Genomic DNA, 19,908 nt, shown 5'->3' on the forward strand with positions numbered 1-19,908 from the left:
AAACAATTCCACAGCTCCAGGCTGACCCTGCTGCAGGACCAGAACACATTTTAGGTGGCCTAATCCAGTGCAGGCTCTCTCCAGCAGCCTCCCCCCTCCCCAACTCGGCTCCAGCTCCCTCAGCATTAGCATCAGCACCTCATTTCCATCTGAACCGAGCCACTGCAGGGAACCACAGCCTTCCCCAAAGCCGGGCTGCAGTCAAGCCCAGAATGTGCTCACACACAGACAAGGAGTCTGCAAGAAACCCAGGAATGACAGAATTCCACTTCTGCTCACTCAGCACCTCGGGCTCCTGTCAGCCAAACCCACCCTGAGCAGGCAGCAGTGGGAGATGAACGGGAGGGAAGGGTGGGGGGGTTTATGACAAAGTTTCTGCATTCATCAGCCACGAGGGAGCTCTTTGGGGAAGTGCTGAAAAGGAAAACGCCACATGGCCATTGACAGAATCCCAGTGCTGAGGAAAATGCAAATTCCTCTCTTGTGCGGGAAGAATGCAGCAATCTGAGGACCTGATGTTGGGTGGAAGGAAAGGAAGAAGGGCAACAAAAAGGAAAGTAAAGACCTAAACACATTCTCCTCATCCTTATCCCTCCTCCTGCAGAGGGTAAAGAAAAACAGGAGCCCTGAGCTCACCTCCCTGCCCAAAGGCAGAAGAGCCTAGAGAGAAGTGTTCAAACACCACCTGGCAAAAACTGCATTAATTCTGATATTGGTGCTTTAGCTCATTACCTGTGATGCTTTCTGGTCACTGTTTCCAATCATATTCCCAAGAGAAATTTTGTTTGCAGAATTCACAGAAGGAAGCACTTTCAACGTGTTTCACCTCAGCCATGCATGTACTTGGTGCCACCCCAACATCTCTGTGTGAGGAGTCATCCGATGAACAGGCAAAACCTACATCCCAGCATTTCTGACAGGTGATAACGTTTGTAGCACTGATACAAGTAAATCCTTGCATCCTCCTGCAGAGGAGCCCTGAGCTCACCTCCCTGCCCAAAGCCCCCAGAAAACTGCTCTCAAACACCAACTGGCAAAAACTGTGTTAATTCTGACTGATGTCGATGCCTTTAACTTATTATCTGCGATGCTTTTTGGCCAGTGCTCCCAATCATATTTCCAAGAATAATTTTGCTTGCAGGACTCAGAAAAGGACGCACTTTCGATGTGTTTTACCTCAGCCGTGCGTGTACTTGGTACCACCTCAAAAGTCTCCGTGTAAGAAGTCACCCAATGGACAGCAAACCCCAAAGTGCCAGGGTATTTCTCACAGGTGATAACATATATATTTATGACACAAGTAAATATCCCTGGGTTTGTTAATAGGGTGCATGTCTGCACAAATCCTTCCTCCAGGAGCACAGACATGCATCTCTCCAAAGAGCAAACACCACCGGGAATGTCTGTGTCAGCCGATCAGTGACTCAGAGGAGAGGAATGGGCACTCACCAACCTCAGCACAAACCCCCCTGCTCAAGGCAGGACCAGCACGTGAGGGACAAATGGATCTGAGGAGAAACAGGCTGGGAAAACGGGAGCAGAAATGCAGGGAAAGCTCTGAGCTGCCCAGTTAGGGTTTGGAAGAAATACCTGACATCCCACTCTAATGCTTCATTCCCTCTTTTCTCTTCCCATTCTCTCTCTTTGCTTTCAGGTCTCTCCTTGCCCTGTTCTCCTGCATCTCTGCAGATGGGCCTGAGGGAACAAGGAAACTCATCCTCAGAGCTCCCTTTCCAACACAAGGGAAAAAAGAGCCGGTGATGATGAGAGGGATGAAGTAAAGCTGGTTCCAGGTGTTGCCTGCAGCACCATTGGTCTGGAAACAGAAAAAGGAGGCGTGGGGCAATTTCCAGAGCAATCCCAGGGTTTTATATTTAGGGGCTGTTCTTCAGCTCCATGGATCCCTTCCAGCTCAGGATATTCCTTGGTTCTGTGAGGCTGGGAATGCTCTCAGCCAGGCAAGGGGGGCTGCAGAGCCCATGGAGAGGAGCTGGAGGAAGGACCAGATGGGAGAAGGGAAAAGCACATAAACATGCAAAGGGAGTGCAGCGGGTTCACCGCTGCCAAATCATCGTTTATCATTTATTTCTCCCCTCGAAGCCCAAACTTGGCGACAGATCCACAATTCCATGCCACGATCAAAGCCCTTAAAAATGAAATGTGTTGAAATACAACCAATTAACCACCCTCCCCTGAGCATTTGCTGGATCACCTCCTGCTCAGGGCAGGGCAGGGCCTGCCCCTGTTTGCTCTGCCTCGCTCACGAGGATCCAGGACAAACTCCACTTTGGATTCGGTGACAAACACTGGGCAAAAGTGTGACAAACTGCTCCTGGAAAAGCAGAGCCTTCTTGGATGTGCAGCACCTCTCCCAGTGCTCCCAAGCGAGCTGGAACCCAAGCACAGAGCACCAGCTTTGCCACACGGAGATGCTTTAATGACTCAAAACCTGTTTGCTGCCAGGAAAACCAAACTGCTTCCCCCAGGGAGAGCTCCCAGAGTCTCACAGGCAGCTCTGTCTGCCCTGAGCCCTTCATCCACTGAGCCACCGAGCTCCAGGCTCACTCATCAAGCAGGAGGAGCCAAGAGATCAAATCAATTTTTATGTTCCTACAACATTTCACTGCTGTAATATCTGGCCGTCTGTCAGTGCCACTTGTGCCCACAGAGACGTACCAGGAGGGCAAGAGAAACTAAATATTCAACACAAGGTGCCAGAATTACATCCAGAAATTCAGGGAGGGCTCACAGGGGACTCACACTGCTCCTGAGCCTTCTGGTTGAATACAGCCACGGGGCTCTTCACAAGCACCCCCTGAGCAGTGCCCACACCTGGCCCCAGGAGAGCCCCTGGCAAGGGAAGAGCCAGGTCCCCTAAATGTGACAGCACAAGGCTCCTACAGCTGCACAGAGGGAAACTGAGGCATCTGAGGGGCACTTTCAGGGCCACAGTGATCTCCATCTTGAACATCTAAAGCCCACACAAACTCTCCAGCCCCTGGAGTGCTCTCCCTGCAAGGTCAGAGCTCTGCTCAGCCCCCAGCTGCTCCCACCCCCTGACCTGGCACTGGTAGCAGGATGCACCCAGCGTGATAAAATACCCAAATACCCAATTCCTGAATCCCCAAAAGCATCTCCCTGGCCTGTCCCAGGTGACTCTGCTCCACTGGCCCCCTGGAACTGCTGTCCCTGCTCACAGCTGGGTGTCACAGGACAACCTGTCTCTGTTCACTGCTCATTGAAGCCTTTTGGAGCTACCTGAAAACAGAGGCCAGACAAGATTAAGAGAATAAAAAGCAGGTAAAAAGCAGGTGGAAGGGCCTTCAGGTACATTTTGGGCAGACAAAGCCCCCCAGGGGCTGCACCCAAAAAGGACAATGGTCACAGGTTTCACACTTTTACAAGTTTGGTCCATTTGCAGATTGGGGGTTCATCTCCCAATTACAGCTCCAGGTAATGAAGTCATTTACCCCAAGTTTGCTCCCCCAACTCACTTTTGTTTCCATCTCTCAGGGCCTGAGGCAGTGAGGTGTCCTTGATCCCCAGGCCTGGAGAGGAATTGTTGTGTGTGACCAAAATGGGAGAGCAGCAGCTCCCACTGTGTGTGGGGTTGGGAGTTCTACACTAAAGAACTGCAGGGTCACAAACACATGACATCTATAAAAGCTAAACTCCTGAGGGATCACTGTATTGGCTTTGAGCACCTAGAGGCTCTCTCCTCCCTCCTCCCTCCGTGCTGCTGTCCCCAGGCAGTGACAGCACGGCCACTGCTCGAGGTGCAGGGATCTCTGGGGGAATATTGGCAGCTGTGACAGACTCAGGAGCCAAAGGCTGCTGTCCTGCAGGGAGCTTCATGCCCTGAGCTGCAGAACGGGGCATTCTCCAGCACAACACACTTCCCACCACCAGGCCTTTGGTGACTCGTCCAAGAGCAGAGCAGGGCCAGGATTAATCCTCACTTTGTGTCTCAGGCACACAGAGCTGTCCAGGCGCCGCTTCCCCGTGTTAACAAGGTGGCGGCTGTGTCTGGTTATTAATTCATTCCGAGATACGTTTTGAAACCATCGACTTGAAAGCAGCCAACTGCTGCTTGCACTGTGCTGCAGAGCCCAGAAATGCCTTTGTATCCCCTTTCATCTCCTTTCCTGCAGCTCTGGCCATCGCCCACCTTCCCAGGGCATGCAGGGGGAGTTTTCTCATCCCTGGAAGTGTCCAAGGCCAGTTTGGAAAGGGCTTGGAGCACCCTGGGCTAGTGGGAGGTGTCCCTGCCCGTGGTGGAGGTGGAGTGAGGTGATTTTTAAGGTCCCTTCCAGCCCAAACCAATCAGGGGTTCTCATGGTGGAGCTTTCTGTTGCTGCAGGACCAGCAGCAGCTCTGCTCCAGCCCCATCCCATCACCAGGAAATGGCCAAGGAAGCCTGGCCTGCTCCAGCATCCCTCTCCCAGCCCATCCCCACCCCTTCACTGGCTCCCCAGGCTCTCTGCCTGCTTTGGGCTCCTTCTCCCCATCCCCAGCAGCCTCAGGGCTCACCAGACCATCCCCAGATCCCACTGCTGACCCGATCAGAGGGAGCAGGAGATGCTCTGGGAGGGGAACTTCACATAAAATAACCTTGAATGTGAAATACAAACAATTCAGGGGCTGCCACGTAAATGTTTCCTGAGTGGGGGTCAATAACGGGATTTAATTGGACAGGTACAGCCAAACCCCACGGACCATTTGCTTTTACCATGTTTTTAATCAAAATACAAACTACAGCACACCTAGATTTACTCATTGAATCTAATCAATGGCACAGCCTGACTTATTCAGGGCAATTAAAGGGTAATATTCCCTTAGTTAAGTGCTTTTGCATTGAGAACGCTCAGCTGTCTGGGAAAGATGAACTCTCCTTACCCTCCATCTGACTTTTCACAACTCTCTTCCTCACCATTTCTGATAATTAGCAAAGCTATTTACAGGTGATTTATTTCTATCTGCTCCTATTCTTACATTTAAACCAACACAGAAATTACTAAGAATAAAATCAAAAATATTACAAGCATGTACGAGAGCACACGGAACCTGCCTTACGATGAAAACAGGAGGAGAAAAACCCCTTTTTTTTAAAAGGGCTTTCATCTTTTAAACGCTCTGTAGCCTTTCTGACCCAGAAACACCACCGAGCCCTGCCCTGAGGAGCTCTCTGCTGCAATCCCCGGGCTCCCAGGAGGTGGAATTGGGTCACAGCCAGGTGAAAGGTGAGCTGCTCCCACACCCCCCAGCAGAAATCCCATTTCTCAAGCGTTGACGCCGTGTGCTGCTCCATACAGAGCACCAGGACCTGAGGGAAGCCTCTCCCTTCCCTCCCCATCCCATTTAAGTGTGATCTTGGCTCGAATCCAGCCCAGTTTCTCTGGTTCCTGTCTCTCAGATGTTCCAGCATCTGGTGATCTGCAGGGCTGGGGCACGCTGCCCGCTGACCCTCCAGAGCCAAATTCAGCTGGCACAGGAACATCCCCATGGATGCTCCGGGGCCCTGCCACCCACGGGAGGCACCTGGCAGAGCCTGGGCTAATCTGTGGGAAGGATAAGACTGAAATGGGCTGAATGAAATCAGTGATGGGTCCAAATCGTGCTCCAAAGCGAGATGGGCTGGGGTTCAGAGCTTCCCAGCTTGGGGTCACTGGGATCAGAGCAGGTCCCATTTTAATGTTTCCATTAAAGTGGAGGAGCCCCCAGCGAGCTGCAGGGGCCTGGAGCCAAGCTCAAACATCACTTCTTAGGATTTTACCTGCTTACACCTTCTGTGAGGAAAACCCCTCAGCTGGAGGTTTCCATGGCTGGAAACACAGGGTGTGGGATGGACAGGATTTCAGGAACCTCTGAACTGCATGCAAGGCCCAGGCAGCAACTTGAGACTGGAGACACAGCCTTAAGCTGCACCAGGGGAAGTTGAGGCTGGGAATTAGGAAAAAATTCTTCACTGAAAGAGGGATTGAGTACTGGACTGGAGTCACCATCCCTGGAGGTGTTTAAAAAACGACTGGACGTGGCACTGAGGGCCATGGATTTATTGACAAGGTGCTGTTAGATAACAGATTGAGATCATCAAGTCCAAAGGTCTTTCCAACCCAGTTCTGGGATTCTGTGATCTGATCTCCTCCCAGAGCACATCGTAACCCTGCCTTTGTGGCAGGTTTGGACCCCAGGAACGGTCCCATGGTAGAGGAAGTGTTTCCTGGGAGCCCTTTGGGATGAGGGCTGCAGTTGTAGGAAAAGCCTTGACAAAGCCTGAGCTCCTGGGAAGAGAGCTGCAAACCCCTGGCACATTCACACTCAAACCCATGCTCATGAGAAGATCTGTGAGGTCTTTGTGCTATTCCACTCCTCCTTTTCACCTTCACCCACACCGAGATCACCTCCCCCTTTAGGATTCTCATGTTCCACCTTTTATTTCCCCTTATGGGACTCAGAAAGTGCCAGAGAAGAGTGAGGGGAGATAGAATTCCCTCAAATACACCAATGCAGAGCTGGGCTTTCCTCTGAAAGCAACCAAATGCACAAAATCCATCCAAATATGAGAAGACTCTGGGTGAAATCCTCAGAGCTGGCAGCATTTTAATTTTGCACAATAGCAGAAGACGTAGGAACACATTTTAACTGCAGTTGTTGCAAGCAATATTAATGTCAATTCAGCCAAGTTTAAATAGAAGCAAATCCTCCCCTTTGTTTCTCCCCTTCTCCAGAGCTGGGGGGGCTGAAAAAGCAAAACCACTGCTGTTTTATGCCTTGATCCAAATGCTTATGGCACCAATACATCAGTACATAAATATGCTAACAGGGTTCCTTGATAAAAAATTCATTCTTTCCCCAGCTAGCGTGAACTCACTCAGCTGCTTTATTCATGAGCCTGCCTGGCACTGGGAAAGCTCTGCCACTGTCGAAAATAACAGGCTGGCCAAGGGACTCTACCTCTTTTTCAATGTTTTTATTTTGATTTTGCAGCCTCTCCTCCCTTCCTTTTATTTTTAAACAGCTGTGGGCTTGAATTATGGATGGAAACTCGGTCCAGACTGTTCCTGGTGGGGACAGGTGAGGCACATTCAGGGTGAAGAAGGTCAGGCCCCTGGCTGGGGCTCTCAAGAGGAAGTTTTGTCCCAGCAAACCCCTGCCCAGCCCCTCTCTGAGCCCCACAGGGAGCTTATCTGGAAGATAAGGAGGATTTAAGGCCAGGTTAGGTGAGGCTTGGAGCACCCTGCCCTGGTGGAAGCTGTCCCTGCCCTCAGCAGGGAGGCAGGAACGAGATGATCTTTAAGGTCCCTTCCAACCCAAACCATTCTGGGATTCTCTGAAGACGCATTTGACACATTTTACCACAAATCTAAAAGCCACAGAGCTCACGAGACCAATTCCAACAGTTGCACACAATGTGGCTCAAGCTGAGATGCTCCAGGGGCAGCCAGATCATCCAGCAAGACTCCAAATATTCTGATTCCCAGCAGCAGTGCCTCAGTCACCCATCTTCAGGTTTCTCTGGGCACACGAGACCTGCATTTTCTGGGAAGGGGCACAAGGAGAGCACAGGAGATCTCGGGGTTGTGCAGTTGGAGGGGGCACCTTGAAACAACAGGCTCTGCTGTTGAGCTTGGAATTCTTATCGAGCAAAAATCATTCATTCCATGAGTCGAGCTGCACTTGGAGTAAATTCACTGCCCTCTGGACATGATTTTCTTATTCTGCAGAGGCTTCTGGAGAGCCAAAGCCGTCCCCAAATGTGCACTGAAAGTCACAAGGAGGGAGAAATATCCCCAGGTATAAACGTATAAAATGTATAAAACACAGACATGGATTTAGAGCCATGCTCCCTTTGGCTGCTCAGGGGCACACGAGATTTTCACACAAGGATGCATTCAGGCCCACACAGAGTTTTGCCGGTCTAGTGAGTTTATCCTCGCAGAATAAACTTCTCCTGCCACTCAGCAATCCCTGGGCCCTGCAGCCCCTGGGTCAGCAGGGCAGAGCCAGTCACACACAGAGATTCCCAGAGTACCACAGCAATCCAATACTCCAGCATTTGCTGGCTTGGAGCCGAGGAAATTGAGGGGCAAGGTCCAAAAATCACTGCAAATAACAACAGCCCTAAGGGTAATGCACAGGCTTCCTCATCATCCTGACACAGATCCAGATTCTTCCCGATTTTCCCTCTAAACAGCACCAGCAAAGATTCCCAAGAAGTTTCCAGTAGGAGAAAATTGGTTGAATGAATTAAAGCCTTGATTCCATTGTACAAAATCATAACCAAGGGCTGTTACACACCTGCACTTCCCAGCAGAGGATGCGGAATGAGCAGAGTATCGATTTATTTAGGTTAGGCCACCTTCTCATTCTTACCTTCTAATGAGACACCTCCAGCAGTTCGACTTTTCCTTAATTATGAGCAAAAAACATCCTTGTAGATAAATCTACGGCTCAGGAGCTGGAGCTGAGAGCTCAATCCCACAGAACCGAGAGCACAGCAAAGCCCCCAGGCCCAACAGCCCTTTGTCAATGCAATCTCTACCCAGAACAAGATTCCAAAGGTCTTTTATCCCTCCCATTTCCCTGCTTCAGACAAAACAGAACAAAAAATGAGTTGGGCATGATCCTCTCGGCTCCATCTAAAGACGTTTCACAAGGTTCTGTGAAGACATTTTAAATAAAAAGGACTCTCTGCTATAGGAAAGGAAAAAAAAAAAAGGGTTTTCCTAACCACAAGCCTTGCCAAGTTGTTCCAAATTTGAATGAAAACTGCCTGCGAAATTCCAAACTGAAGTGTGAAAATATTTACTACAGTGTATGTTCATTAAGCCTGTGAAAAATGATGAGAGCAGCTCAAAGCTGCTCCTCTCTGGATTCCAGCAGGAGGAAACAGCCTGGGAACAGGGATGAGCAGCAAAGGTTTTGCCACAGACCAGTAAATAAACAAACCAACCCCAGGAGGGGCAGGGACACACAGGGGGGTTTGGGATGAGCTGCTTCCTGCAGTTCCTGGGTGATTTTCCTCCCCTGCAAGGGATTTGCTGGATTTTAGAATCGTAGAATATTTTGGGTTTGAAGGGACCATAAAATCCATCTCATCCCTCCCCCTGCCATGGGCAGGGAACCTTCAACCATCCCAGGGGCTCCAAGCCCCATCCACAGCCTGGCCTTGGACACTGCCGGGGGTGGGGTGTGAAAACACAAGAAAGAATAAAGGTGTTGCTGTCATTGAAAAATGGATTAAACATTTCCTATTTAAAGGCTCTGTCCTGCCAGGAATTTTATCTTTTGGAGGAAAAACAACAGATTGTCTGAGAGCTGGTGGCTGTCCCATCCCTGGAAGTGCCCAAGGCCAGGCTGGATAGCGCTTGGAGCAGCCTGGGATGGTGGGAGGTGTCCTTGCCATGGCAGGGGGTGGCACTGGGTGAGCTTTAAGATCCCTTCCAACCCAAGCCATTCCAGGATTCCATGTAAAGAAGCAGGGGGGCTGGAATGTCACCAGTGGTGGACAGAGAACGATGGCCCCTCCTGCCCTCGAGCAGCTTCAGCTCGCAGCCGCCTGTAGCTCCCTCCCAACAGACCGACCACAGGTGACCTCTGCCCTGTCACATTGTCCTCCCTCACCCCTGCAGGTGGCACAGCACAGACCCAGCCCTGACAAGTGCAGTTCCCCGAGCCCAGCACCCCCTGAGCTGCCCTGCACCCACACGGAGCACCCAGCTCATCCACAGCACCCAGCACTGTCCAGCCCAGCAGCTTCCCTGCCCACCCCTGCACCCAGGGCACGAGATCCGTGGAGTAAAGAGCAAAAACCTCCTCCCAAAGCCCCCACAGCCTCTTGTGTTGGAGCATGGATGTGGGACTGCCGTCAGAACTGCAAAACCAAGTGAAACCTCCACTTCTGGTTTTCTCAGAGCCATTCTGTCCCTCGGTGCCACCGCAGCCCCTGATGCAGCAGGGCTGGCAGAGCACTGGCTCGCTCTGAAACCACCCAGCTGCCTTTTTCATCCTGGGCAGGAAAGGAATTTCCAGACACGTTCAGAGCTGTTTGTACCCTCGGTGCTTTCATGCTGCTGAGCTGCAAGTGGGTTTCTTCAGCTGCAGGTTTTCTCCTTGGCAAGCCCCCGTGATTACGCTGCTGTTTGGAGAGGTTTCATTGCTTTTCAGAGAGCAATTGCTGCCTTGAGGAAGCTCTTGAAGTTTGTCTGATATATGTCACTCTCCTGCTGTAGATCTGAAATGTCTCCTATTAAACCTGGAGGTGGCCACCCCACAGTCATTTTGAATAAATCTTCCCTGAGACATTAAATAAACCCCAGAAGGCTCAGGGAGGTGCTTCAGCTCCTGCTCAGCTTCACACGTTTGCTCAAGTGCTGTTCTGAGCAGGGAATTTGCTGGAGCAGGGTTGAAATATCTCAATCCTGTCAGGCTTGGAGGGAATGCCCACGAGGGCACGGGGTCAGCCAGGCTGTGCTCCCAGATGGAGATCCAGGCACAAACGTGCAGCACTCCCGGCATTTAAATATTCCAAAGGCATTTTAGCCTTGAGCTTGCTCCTCACATTTCCTATTCCAGCATCTTTGGGTTTCTGCAAACCTTCCAGAGGAGGATTTCTGGAATCCTTCAGATGCTGCATCCCTTACAAGAGCTGGGAACTCAGCCCTTTGGCAATCAGGTCCTGCAGCCCTCGGGGATCCAGGAGGAAAGCAGGAACAATGGATATCAGCCAGGGCAGGACTGGGACTGGCAGAGGATTCTTGTACTGACAGCTCACACAGCATCCATCAGCTGTGCAGATTCCTCCTTTCACCACGTGCTTCCTTCTCCCCAGAACCTTGTGCTGCTTGTTCAGTGCTTCATGAGGGATTTTTCCTGCAAATCCATGGACGCTCATGGGATTTATTACACTCCTGGACCGCGTGCACACAACCAGGTGTCATTAGTAGCAAGTTCGTTGCTCCAAAGCCTGGAGTGAGGCTTCTCCCTGGGGAAAGGGGACTTGAGAAATCCACCCCATCTGCTGCTCAGGAGAGTTTGGACACAGAGCTCCGGGGAGGGGTTTAAGGCACGGAGAAATTTGGATATTTTTTCACACATGGGTGGTAGGTGAGACTGTTTACACAAGAATTTCTGAAATTTGAGATGCTGAGATGTCTGTCACACACCAGTGGTCAGACAAGTGAATGAAGTTTGACCTAAAAGACTTGATTTTTCTATATGATAATAAATCCATCTGATACTCAAAAAAACCCACGGGTTGTAACAACATAATGGGATGGAGGAAGCTTAAATCCAGCAGGAAACACAGATGAAATCCACATCTCAACTGGCAAAAAGTCTGTGTGCCAACAGCAGGGGTGTAAGGGGGTTCTGGGGGACACAGGCCACGTGTGGGCTCTGTTGGTTTCACACATCCACAGCTCCCACTGCGATTTTGTGCTCAAGTCAGGAGTTTGGCTGAGCTGATTTGGGGTTTTTGTGCGAGGGTTTGGTCACCCCTAAGCGTGTCCCTGCCTTTTAGTGCTGCCTCTACAAAAGCACCATCCACAGGAGAGGTTTTTCCCTTCCTCCCCCCCAGCCTTTCCCTCTCAGATCAACCCTGCACTCAGAGCTGCTGCCAGGCCCTTGGCTGCCTGCTCCAAACTCTGCCATCACTGCCCTACTTTCCTGCAGATGATTGGTGATACTGAGCCACAAAACCAACAAAATCAACATTAACCCCACAGCTCCAGGCTGGGAATTATCATTTACGTGCACGCTGAAGGTGGCTGGTTCTTATTAGCAAATTCAAATCACCCTAACTCGATAGCAAGTGCAATTGAGCACTAACAGCATTAGGAGATTTCTCTCTCCTTTATGAAGCTGCAGGGAGAAAGAGACAGCACAATTACACCGGGGCACAGCTCAGGAGCTCAGCTGTCACCTCCATCACGGGTGCGTGACACCAGCATGTGACACGTGCCCTGCTGGCTCTGTCCCCAGCGTGGCCCAGGAGCAAATGCACAGTGACAGGAGAAGTTCAGCACTGGTGAGCATCAAGCCACAAGGGTAACCTCTCCTAGGTCAGGGCTGAGGGGGATTTTACACTCAGTCTGTGGCCCAGCTGTGAGCTCTTGGCTCCGAGATGCTCTGAAAAGCTGAAGGATCAGAACAGGCTCTGCTGCAGACAGAACCACTGTGACATTTCTTCACACACCTGTGGGCATTGCATGTTTCACATTCATTTTTCATCTCTTGGCTCATCCCTTCCCTCATGTATTCCATTTTTGGATTCCCCCAGAGGGTGCTGGGCACTGCCCAGGCTCCCCAGGGAATGGGCACAGCCCCGAGGCTGCCAGAGCTCCAGGAGCCTTTGGAAAACCCTCCCAGGGATGCACAGGCTGGGATTGTTGGGGTGTCTGGGCAGTCCTGGACTTGATGCTCCTTTCATCCTTTCATCTGTGGTTCCCTGATCTCCACCTCTTCAAAGAGCCAGCTGAACCCTGAGCTGTGCCCCAGGGGAAGCAGAGCAGCCTCGTTCTCAGGTTGCTCTGGTGCAGCTCCTAATGCCAAGCCTGGCACAGCTCTTGCCCTGTTTGCCAGCCCTGGATTCTGACACCCCACATTCACCTGGAGCAAAGCCTCTCCTCGTGCTCATTTTCCCCGTTAAAATAAGGAAAACTCCTCAGCAGCTTTTCCTTTTGCTGCCTGCTCACACTTTTGCTGGATAAACAGCTTTGCTTCTCAGTGTTTATTCACCAGGAGAGCTGATCGTGCACAGAGAGTGATCATAGGAGACTGAACCACCCTAAACCTCCACACACCACTGCAGCCAGCCCCAGGACACACAGACACCACAGCTGCCAGCCTCGGGACACACAGACACCACTGCAGCCAGCCCCGGGACACACAGACACCACTGCTGCCAGCCTCGGGACACACAGACACCACAGCTGCCAGCCCTGGGACACACAGACACCACAGCTGCCAGCCCCGGGACACACAGACACCACTGCTGCCAGCCCCGGGACACACAGACACCACTGCTGCCAGCCCCGGGACACACAGACACCACAGCTGCCAGCCCTGGGACACACAGACACCACTGCTGCCAGCCCCGGGACACACAGACACCACTGCTGCCAGCCCTGGGACACACAGACACCACAGCTGCCAGCCCTGGGACACACAGACACCACTGCTGCCAGCCCCGGGACACACAGACACCACTGCTGCCAGCCCCGGGACACACAGACACCACAGCTGCCAGCCCCGGGACACACAGACACCACTGCTGCCAGCCCCGGGACACACAGACACCACTGCTGCCAGCCCCGGGACACACAGACACCACTGCTGCCAGCCCCGGGACACACAGACACCACTGCTGCCAGCCTCGGGACACACAGACACCACAGCTGCCAGCCCTGGGACACACAGACACCACTGCTGCCAGCCCCGGGACACACAGACAGCACTGCAGCCAGCCCCGGGACACACAGACACCACTGCAGCCAGCCCCGGGACACACAGACACCACTGCAGCCAGCCCTGGGACACACAGACACCACAGCTGCCAGCCCTGGGACACACAGACAGCACTGCTGCCAGCCTCGGGACACACAGACACCACAGCTGCCGGCCTCGGGACACACAGACACCACAGCTGCCGGCCTCGGGACACACAGACACCACAGCTGCCGGCCTCGGGACACACAGACAGCACTGCAGCCAGCCCCGGGACACACAGACACCACTGCTGCCAGCCCTGGGACACACAGACACCACTGCTGCCAGCCTCAGGACACACAGACACCACTGCTGCCAGCCCCAGGACACACAGACACCACTGCTGCCAGCCCCGGGACACACAGACACCACTGCTGCCAGCCTCGGGACACACAGACACCACAGCTGCCAGCCCTGGGACACACAGACACCACTGCAGCCAGCCTCGGGACACACAGACACCACTGCAGCCAGCCCCAGGACACACAGACACCACAGCTGCCAGCCCCAGGACACACAGACACCACTGCAGCCAGCCCCAGGACACACAGACACCACTGCAGCCAGCCCCAGGACACACAGACACCACTGCAAACACATTTCTTCTCACTCCTCTCAATATTTAGCAATTGTGGGTCTGATTTAGTGGATTGGTTTCAGGTCACTTCTAACAGACAGCAACCAACTGCTCATCAGTGGGACGAGGAGAGAGAAGCAATTCCAGTGCTCCAGTGACGCAGGGAAATTCCAGTGCCACCAGTGCCACTGAGCAATTCCAGTGCTCCAGTGACGCAGGGAAATTCCAGTGCCACCAGTGCCACTGAGCAATTCCAGTGCTCCAGTGACGCAGAGCAATTCCAGTGCTCCAGTGCCACTGAGCAATTCCAGTGCTCCAGTGCCACTGAGCAATTCCAGTGCTCCAGTGCCACTGAGCAATTCCAGTGCTCCAGTGCCACTGAGCAATTCCAGTGCTCCAGTGCCACTGAGCAATTCCAGTGCTCCAGTGCCACTGAGCAATTCCAGTGCTCCAGTGCCACTGAGCAATTCCAGTGCTCCAGTGCCACTGAGCAATTCCAGTGCTCCAGTGCCACTGAGCAATTCCAGTGCTCCAGTGCCACTGAGCAATTCCAGTGCTCCAGTGCCACTGAGCAATTCCAGTGCTCCAGTGCCACTGAGCAATTCCAGTGCCACCAGTGGCACTGAGCAATGCCAGTGCCACCTGCAGAGTTCCACAGGCTCTGCTGGAGCAGTCACCGTGCCACCAAATCAGCTGTGACAGCCCCCATGAGCAAAGCCGAGTGCAAACCCCCGCAGGAAACCACAATCTGAGCCAAGGGCCAGCAGAAGGACACTCAAGTCACCCTTAAGCTTTAACTGGCAGGGTTCAAAGGGTCCTTGAGCCCTGAGGAATCTCACGAGCAGCCAGAGAGCAAAGAGGAACCTTCATCCAAGTCTGAGATGAGGGGATGTGCTTTGTGTTATTTATTTCCCTCCTGTTTTCTGCAGCACATTCAAACTGCGCCCTCACACCACCTCCCTGGGGGCTTTGCTCAGGAAACCACCTCTGGTGCAGGTAACCAGTGCTGCCAACATCCAGACTCCTCCTGAGGAACATCACCTTGGATCCCCCAGCTCACACTTGTGAGGGATGGACACCAAGAGTCACAGGTTTGATCTTCATAAATAAACCTTCCACTGGCACAGGGTGCCCAGAGCAGCTGTGGCTGCCCCTGGATCCCTGGCAGTGTCCCAGGCCAGGTTGGATGGGGTTTGGAGCAGCCTGGGACAGTGGGAGCTGTCCCTGCCCATGGTGGAGGTGGAATGAGATGAGTTTTAAGGTCCCTTCCAACCCAACCATCCCATTATTCTATGAAACACCCCAAAAAACACCTGTGAGCTCTCCAAACTGGGACAACAGAGTCTCTGCTGCCCCTACAGCCCCAACACCATCCCACCAACAAAACCATCTCTGGGTTAGGCTGGAAACAGAACAACAATCACATCACAGCCTTCCATTTCTGCCTCTTCGTAGGAATAAAGAAATTCAAAGACAAAAAGGAATGAAAAATACCAAGTGAATCATAAGCTATTTTAACTCAGGGAGGGTAAAGTTCCAATTGGGATCCAATTTGAGGTAGATTTTTATCTTGTTTGAACTCTTCACCCCTCCTCACACGCATATTAGGTTAGGCCCAGTCCACAGCCTTGGAAGATCCTCTGGACAGTAATATTTGTCAGTAGGAAATAGAAGAAACATGAAAATCTCTTGCCATTAAGATCAAAAGAGAGCTAGGGCGCACTTTGACATTTCTCCTCTCCTGCAAGGAGCCCCGGTTTTGCAAAGCAAATTCCAGCGCGGAGCTTTGAGCTCCTAGAGAGGAAAGATGAAAGGTGAAAGCCCAGCTCACTGAAAGGCAGCACCGAGGCTTCTGACAGCTCCAGATGGAGCAGGTTTCACCCACGATTTTCTGGGGCCACAAACACAATTCTCAATCCCTTGGAAGTTTCTGGTGCACATCAGAGGCACGACTCCACCTCAGAGACGGAACAGAGCAGAGCAAACTGTGCTGGCCCCGAAGGACAGCAAGGAGCCCCAACCCCTTCCCAATCCACTGAGGATCCCAGGGAGAGCTCTGAGCTCCAAACTCCTCGCTGCCAGGTCCACAGCAGCTCCCTCAGGAAGGCTCCAGCTGGCTCCTCTTTGTAAGGAATTCTTAGATTCAGCCTAGCAAAAGAATTTTTTTAATTGAGGAATTAATGGGTGGGCACAAAAGTTTTCAAGCTTTTTTCACTTCGGAAAAAAAGGGGAGCTTCCCATGGCAACCAGTGGAGGCTTTGATGATGGACAAAAAGGTTCTTGCATGGGCAAAACTGGGAATTACTGCCCAGAAAAGGAAGCCAGAGCTGTGCTATTGCCTCTCTAAAAGGTTTTCCACCTCCACAGAACCCATATTAGCAAGAGATGAATCACTGTCATTCACAAACACCAAGCACGTAAACAAGGGGACCTAAAATGATCCAGAAATGATCTTAAATTGAAAACTAGATCTGGAGGGAAAACAGGACTCAGGAGGTCTCAGATCCCAGGGCACCACAGCTTCTCTTGCTGAGCATGCTATCGTTTCCTCCCACCCCAGCACAATGATCTCTTCACCCAGCCTCTGCCCTTGGAGTCCATCACTGGAAATATTCTCCCTCAGCAGCACCCACATCCCCCAGCTCCAGCAGCCCCTGGTTATTGTCAGAGAGCGATAAATTTAACAACGCTTGGAACATCCAGACGCTTCATGGGGATAATGAATAAATTCACATAACAGGCCCAAGAGCTGAGCCAAGTTACCCCAGGCAGGAGCTAAGTGTGTCCTTGGTGTCCCAACCTCAGCAGCGACCCGTGGTGTCCCATGTCACCCCAAGGCCAGGGGATGCTCCAGGTGAACACCACGAGCTCCAAGGGCCACCCTGGGCCAGAGAGCCCGGGGCAGAGACTGCCCCAGCACCAGCTGCACCACCCAGTAAATGCTGAACCATAAATGCAGAGAGACACAGCTCCTGCCAGCAGCACGGCCTGGCACTGGGCCGGGCCTCAACTGGCACTGGGCTGGGCCCAAGGGGCCGGGCCTCAACTGGCACTGGGGCTGGGCCTCAACTGGCACTGGGGCAGGACCTCAACTGGCACTGGGGCTGGGCCCAACCTGGCACTGGGGCTGGGCCCAACCTGGCACTGGGGCTGGGCCCAACCTGGCACTGGGGCTGGGCCCAACCTGGCACTGGGGCTGGGCCCAACCTGGCACTGGGGTGGGCCCAGCTGCACAAAGTCAGGCCTAGGGCACGTGGCCCCTGAGCAGTATTCTTCCCACAGTGAGCTGCTGCTCTAGCAGATTCTTCCCTAATTTTCATGGTGCAGAAAATGCTGTGGCCGTGCTTGAGGGGTCTCTGACCTGTCTGCACTGGGTTGGACTGAACACCTGGGCTCCCACCCTGAGGAAAACAGTCGGGTTACTCTATTTTAATACATTCCCAGATGATGCTGAAGCTTGGAATTGGCAGGAGGTGCTCCATTGAAAAAAGGTTCTTCCCCATCACCACATTTCCTAAATCACCTGTTGCTCCCTGGGTACAAACAACCCAGAGCTGAGAGAAACCTGCAGCTCCCAGAAGAGCTTGGTTGCAGTCATTGTTCCAATGCATTGTGCTTCTGAGGCGGGAATGTCTTTTCCTCAGTTTATAATTGAAGAATTTCATCCTACTGATGATTCAGCCTCTTTGCTTCAAGCATAAATCAGCTCCCAGATAAAGCCTTGCTAGAAAGCTTTCATGAGCCCCAATTAAAAGGAAAAGTCTCTGGAAGTATAAACACTGGATCAGCAAGGAAAAAACAGGCTGAGATTTGTGAACTTGCTTTCTCCTTGCTCTCCTAATTCCTTAATTTATCACAGGACAAGGCGTGAATATTTACAAGGCAGATTTCCGACTGCAAAGGCTGTGCTGAAACCTTTGATGCTGTGACTTTCTAAATCTGTAGGAAAGCTGGATCTGGACCACCTGCAAAATCACGTCAATCCTTTGGGAATGACTGAATAATCCTTCACAGCAAACCCCTCACTTTGGGCACGCCTGAGCCAAGCCATCAAACCCCAGTCCCTCCTTCCTGAACACCCTTGACATCAAACTCCTCAGTTTGCCTGATGCCACCACAGACCGACTTTTTCAGCCATGGATCTGCTTCCAGGATGGATCAAAGCCTCCCAGATTTCAGTTAAAGCTGAACTGGTGAAGCAAATCCCACCCAGTGATGGATCCACACTGAAACCCTGGCTCCCCTGAACAGCCCCAGCAGGAAGAGGGGAGTGCTAACAAAGCCCTGAGGATGCAGGACGATCAATCCAGCCCCGTCTGGCAGCGGGAAATGAAGGGGCCATTAAGGAGGAAGCTGTGACCTCAGCCTTCCCCCAAGGGGGCTCAGTCCCAGACTGCCTGGCAGCAGAGGAGTTTCCATCCCAGCAGGGCTGCAACTCCAACTGCAGCAGGGGAGGGCTCTGTCCAAGCAGGGGGACAAATCCACCCCAACCAGAGCCAGCCTGTGGTGGTGGCATGGCAAAAACCCCAAAGTTCACAGCTTCTGCATGTGGGACAATGTTGGAATTTCATACCAGGTATGAGGCCATTGATATTTTAACTGTATCAGTGGCACACACGGGGAGGGGTGAAGGGAGGGCTCAGCTAAGCCTGAGGATCAGCAGCTTTTGTAGAATCACAGACTTGGGTTGGAAGGGATGTTAAAGATCATCTCATCCCACCCAGCCATGGGCAGGGACACCTCCCACTGTCCCAGGCTGCTCCAAGCCCCAGTGTCCAACCTGGCCTTGGGCACTGCCAGGGATCCAGGGGCAGCCACAGCTGCTCTGGGCACCCTGTGCCAGGGCCTGCCCACCCTGCCAGGGAACAATTCCTGCCCAATCTCCCATCCAGCCCTGCCCTCTGGCAGTGGAAGCCATTCCCTGTGTGCTGTCCCTCCATCCCTTGTCCCCAGTCCCTCTCCAGCTCTCCTGGAGCCCCTTCAGGCCCTGCCAGGGGCTCTGAGCTCTCCACACAAGCTCTTCTGTGTCTACTCCTGTGTCCATAGGGGAGCTGCCCTGTTCTGTGGACTTGCTCCCACAGTTCCATGTCCCCGTTACGTTGGGGGCACCAGAGCTGTGTGTTTTTCCCTGCTTTCATGAGTTAGCAGGAGAAAAAGCTCCAGCCTTTTTTATTCCTAATGCTTAATCACGGTTTACACAGACCACATCTTGCCTCCCATGGTCCCACAGCCTTTTGCAAATCTTAATTAAGCAAAAGATTAAAAGTAGGTCCACAGCTCAGCTCTGATGAGTATCCTGCATCAGGGGAATGCTGCTCTCCTTGAGGAGTCCAGAGCCTGGAGCTGACAGGAAAACTTCTGATAAAATTTTCCTGACAAAAAAAACCCCATTCTCTTCAGCAGTGGAGAACTCAATTGGTGAATCAGAGCTCCCTGAACAAGGAACAACCTCTGCCCCTTTGTCTAAGTCTCAGCATGTGCTCACTTACTCTACCAGTTCAGGGTTCAAGGGGAAACATCTCCCAGATTCGCCCGGGCTGGGTGCAGTGGGGATCAGGCTGGTTCAGCATCCCTGGGCACTTTCTGACCTGCCTGGAGCAGGATGGATGGATCCCATCTACAGAGGAGTGGCCAGGATGAGGGAGCTGATTCCCCCCTCTACTCTGCCCTTGGGGTTCTGTGTCCAGGTCTGGGGTCCTCAGCATCAGGAGGACGTGGAGCTGCTGGAAGGAGTTCAGAGCAGGGCTGGAGCCCCTCTGCTCTGGAGCCAGGCTGGGAGAGCTGGGGGTGCTCACCTGGAGAGGAGAAGCTCCAGGGAAAGCTCAGAGCCCCTGGCAGGGCCT

General features: G+C 52.6%; 1 protein-coding gene across 11 annotated transcripts in view; it reads right to left on the bottom strand.

Moving 5' to 3' along the window:
* The window catches only part of CACNA1B (calcium voltage-gated channel subunit alpha1 B), a 291,532-nt gene that overhangs the window by 161,330 nt on the left and 110,294 nt on the right, over positions 1 to 19,908 (bottom strand). The window lies entirely within an intron of this gene.

The sequence above is a fragment of the Hirundo rustica genome, chromosome 20 (assembly GCF_015227805.2).
Source record: "Hirundo rustica isolate bHirRus1 chromosome 20, bHirRus1.pri.v3, whole genome shotgun sequence".
Classification (NCBI taxonomy): Eukaryota; Metazoa; Chordata; class Aves; order Passeriformes; family Hirundinidae; genus Hirundo; species Hirundo rustica.